The sequence below is a fragment of the Mus pahari genome, chromosome 16, assembly GCF_900095145.1.
Source record: "Mus pahari chromosome 16, PAHARI_EIJ_v1.1, whole genome shotgun sequence".
Classification (NCBI taxonomy): domain Eukaryota; kingdom Metazoa; phylum Chordata; class Mammalia; order Rodentia; family Muridae; genus Mus; species Mus pahari.
The window spans coordinates 56,398,543-56,403,058 of record NC_034605.1 but is presented as its reverse complement, the minus strand read 5'-3'; the positions used below and the strand labels follow the sequence as shown (position 1 = coordinate 56,403,058).

At 49.3% G+C, this 4,516-nt stretch overlaps 1 pseudogene; it reads right to left on the bottom strand.

The window, feature by feature from the left end:
* Positions 1 to 2,289: 2,289 nt before the first annotated feature.
* LOC110334183 lies at positions 2,290 to 2,790 on the bottom strand (annotated as a pseudogene).
* Positions 2,791 to 4,516: the final 1,726 nt, after the last annotated feature.

Here is a 4,516-nt window from a genome sequence, read left to right as displayed (position 1 = left end):
GGATATAGATCCTTCAGGAGACACTTCCTGTAGCCAGGAGGGACTCCCAAAGGAAGGATCAATACAACAACCCACCCACAAGCCCTTTAACCTAAAATGTGTCCTGCCTACAAGATGTGCGGGGAGTAGGGGAGAGATAGAGCAGAGACTGATGGAATGGCCAACCAATGACTGCCCCAACTTGAGACCCATCCCATGAGCAAGAACCCAAGTCTGACACTATTGATGATACTCTGTCATACCTGCAGACAGGAACCTAGCATAACTGTCCTCTGAGAGGCTCCACCCAGCAGCCAATGGAAAAAGATGCAGAAACTCACGCTCAAATATTAGATAGAGCTGGAGAGTCTTTTGGTAATGTTAGGAGAAGGATTGGGTTGGCCAAAGAGGACAGGGACTCCACAGGAAGGCCAACAGTGTCAACTAACCTCACCCTTGGTGGCTCCTGGAGACTGAATCAACAACCAAAGAACCATCATGGGCAACCGAGGCCCTCTGCACATACACAGCAGATGAGCAGCTTGGTCTTCATACAGGTCTCCCAACAACTAGAGCAGGGGCTGTCCCTGATCCTGTTGGCTGCCTATCTGTAATCCCTCCCCCCTAAATGGACTGCCTTGTCTGGCCTCAGTGGAAGAAGATGCACCTAGTCCTGCAGCGACTTGATGGGGAGAGGACATGTGTTAGTAGGGGAAGTGATGCCCAGAAGGGAAGCTTCCCCTACTCAAAAGAAAAGGGGACGGACACAGTGGAATGAGGGGAGGACTTATGTGAGGGAGTACTGAGAGGAGAGAGGAAGGGCTAATATTGGGTTGTAATATGAATTAAGAAATAAATTTTTTAAAAGGATATGTTATATGAAAAAAATCAATAAAAGAAAAATAGGAGAAAATGATTCAGCAAATGGCGTTTGCAATTCAAACAGAGCTATGGGAGTGAGGTGGCGCTATAGCTTGGTTAGTAGAGCATTGGCCTAGTGTACATGAAGCCCTGAGTATGAGCCCCAGAACTGCATATGGCATAATAGCCCATGACTGGAGTTCTAGCACCAGGGAAGTAGAAGCAGGATGTTCAACTGTCCAGGCTCCTCCTCAGCTATACAGTGAGTCTGAGGCCAGCACAGGCTGTGGCCTATGTATTAGATGAAAGGGGTGTATATTGGATGCTGATGGAGAGAGAGAGAGAGAGAGAGAGAGAGTAGGATGGACCTGGCTAATCATCCAATGTTCTTTACCACCCTGACAGGACAGAAATGCAGCTGTTAGCCTTAATCTGTCTGGGCGTGATGTGGCCACACAGGCAGACAGCTGCAGACATAGTCTGCTTCTCAGCTTTGACATCCACCCTGGTAGATACCCCAGCTCCATTTGGCAGTCACTCGTCATGTCTTCTCCAGACCCTTGCCCCGAAGAAGCTTGGCATCTGGTAGATGAGACAAAATAAGTCACACCCAGTCTGTGTGAATGGCTAACCAGGCAGGGCTGAAGCCTGGAGGAAAGCTGTCTGGGGGATGGGGGGTGGGGGCAAGAACAGTCTCAAAGGGTAAAGGAGACAAGTTGCCTTAAAGCATGTGGTTGTAGAGTTGGCGTGTTTGTCCCTTTGGGGCAGTTGAGGAGTGGCAGGGTTAAGGTGACCAGCCATGCCACTTAGGATTCAGAGGAGCTACTGGCCCATGAGACCCTCACTGGGGTAACCAGGAAAGTGGGCACCCTAGGATGGACCCAGCTAGTATGCCCCAGTAGAGGAGGCAGGAGAAAGGGGCAGTGGTTATAGTAGATGCTGGTGGAGATGGTAGAGTCAATAATCAGAGTCTGGACCCTATGGCAGGGTGCTGCTTGGGGAAAGATCTTGATCAACTGTGGCTACCAACAGTCATAGCCTTTATAATTTTTTTTGTTCAAAAAAGGTTTATTATGCAAAATGCTAACTTTTATAAAAAGTTTAATATACAATCACATGATTACAGAAAGTCACCTTCCTGTAAAAAAGGTACAAAAGCTACATACTCTATTATAGAGTTCATCATAATCAGGGCAGCAGAGCTTTTCTCCAAGGAAACCAGAAGACCAGCTTATGCTGCCTTGGCAGAGTGCGCAGGGCAGCCACTCGCATCCCCCCACACCCTCTCGACACCCCATTTCTCGGAAAAGCCAGTCTTTTAGACTCGAGTCAGGGTGGGGAAAGAGTGACATTGCCCAACTGCTGACAAGCTTCAGTCCTTCGCTCTCCGGCTCCAGGTCCAGCCTCGAGGCATTGAGTTCAGGGTAAGTGAAGACGGCTGGATTAAGATCAAAGCTCATCCATGCCCTCAGGCTTCCGGCTGGAGAGAGGGTCCCAGAGTCTCAGGGTCCCAAGCGAAACGGACGCCAGCACCTGCGTTCGGGAGGTGCCAAGACGACCGGGTCAGTGGCAAAAGCTCCTCTTGTCCTTGGAGATCACAAGTTCTGGAGTGAGCTCAGCTGTCTGGATCGGGAGATGCGGACCATTTGGGGGTCCAGGCGCCGGCTCTGCCAGGACCACCTGAAGGTCGAGGATGTAGTCTATGACACGCTGCAGGATTTCCACCTGACTAGACTGAGTGCCTTGCGGGACTCCCAGCACCAGTTCCCGCAGGCGCGAGTAGCAGTGGTTCATGTCGTCCAAGAGGCTAAGAGGCTCCTTGGCCTACGGGCCCTTACCGCCGCCTCTCGCAATGGCCAGGCTACGTTCTGACAGACAGCACACCGCCTCATAGCAGCCGCGCACCGGGCTCAGCGCCTTCATGTTGGAGAGTAAAGCTAGAGAGAGAGGAAAAGAAAAGACACCTACTGCAGGCAACTGCACTGCTACTGGTTTTTGAGAAGAAACATCCAGTAAGCCTCAGGTTCAAATACGTTCTCTAAGTTTAGCCCGCATAGCCTGCTGCTCTGATATATACAAAACAGTACATTTCTCCTTTATCCAACCACGCCAACCTGCTCCCTGAGAGCAAACTTAAACTTGACACACATTTCTGAGAGGCACACCTGACTGGTAGCCGCCATGGGATTCTCTCCCCCATTACACTTGCCGGTATTCTGAAGGCCTGAGATGACAGCGGAGATGTTCCTGAGGCAGAATGGCAGGAATCCCTTCAGCTGGGACAGTGCATGGCAGGAGAATCTGACAGTGTCCCTTTCCTAGCTCTAGAATCTCTGGCTGGACTTGGGTGTAACTGAGTGCAGGTGATTAAGTCAGTCGCCTCTTGGATGTCTACACAGAAGGGAAGTTCAGATGACTTAATTCTACTGCCCAGGAACTCTTCTTATCCAGCCTTCGGTCGTCTCTGGGACCGATCCCGAGAGTGACTAGGCCCTGATGCTGGCTCATCAAGACCTCATCACAGAGATGCAGAGAACAGTGTGTCTGTCAGAGCGAGCCGGCCCATCCCCTTCCCCTTTCTTTCCAAGGTAGCCCCTTTCCCCTTCACAGCTGGGGCTGCTGCCTATTTTGTTTACATGAAAGTGAATGAGCTTAGGGAGATGTCTGGCCACATCTCGATTTTTAAGGTAAGCAAACTGAACCCACAGAGAGGCAGATATTTATGCAATGTCACTGTACATGGTTGGATTTTGTCTATCTACCCCTAGACCCAAAACTCATGTTTTGAAGTTTTTACTTTTGTGGTTCTGTTTTTTGTTGTTGTTGTTGGGGTTTTTTGTTTGTTTGTTTTTTGGGTTTTGGATCTTTGAGACAGGGTTTCTCTGTGTAGCCCTGGCTGTCCTGGAACTCACTCTGTAGACCAGGCTGGCCTCGAACTCAGAAATCTGCCTGCCTCTGCCTCCCAAGTGCTGGGATTAAAGGTGTGTACCACCACCGCCCATCCTTACTTTTTGTTTTTTTTTTTGTTTTGTTTTGCTTTGCTTTGCTTTGTTGTTGAAGTCCTAACCCTACATCATGTGATAATTTGGAAGTAAGGTCTTTACACAGAAGCCATTCGGGTAGGCTGTACTCAAACATGAGTGTATCATTTACAAAGGGACAGTGGTGACATACACAGGAAGAATCTATTAAGGAAGCTGAGGGCAAAGAGGCTGTGATTGTTCAAGCCAAGGGACACTTAATGAACCACAAGAATTTGGGGAGAAAGGAACGGGGCAACCCTTCCAGTCCTCAGAAGGGAGTAACTTTGCTGATGACTCGGGACTTGAAGAATTGTGACCCCATGAAATTATGTTGTTTAAGCCAGTTAATGTCTGAGTGAGTGAGTGTGTGTGTGTGTGTGTGTGTGTTTGTGTGTGTGTGTGTGTGTGTGTGTGTGTGTGTCTAGAGATCAGTCATACTAACTCAGGGTCCACCCTCTGTCTTAGTGATGACCCTTGCAAAATTCCTGTCTCTAAGTAAGGCCACATTCTGAGGGAGTTAGGAGTTAGAGTAGGTGAATTTAGCAGGGGAGCACACGGCAGTTGGCAAGGACCACTCGACTATATTTTAGAGTCGAGAAGACAAGCTCCCATTCCATACCTAGCTCCTGAGACAATGCTCTGCCACCTGCCTG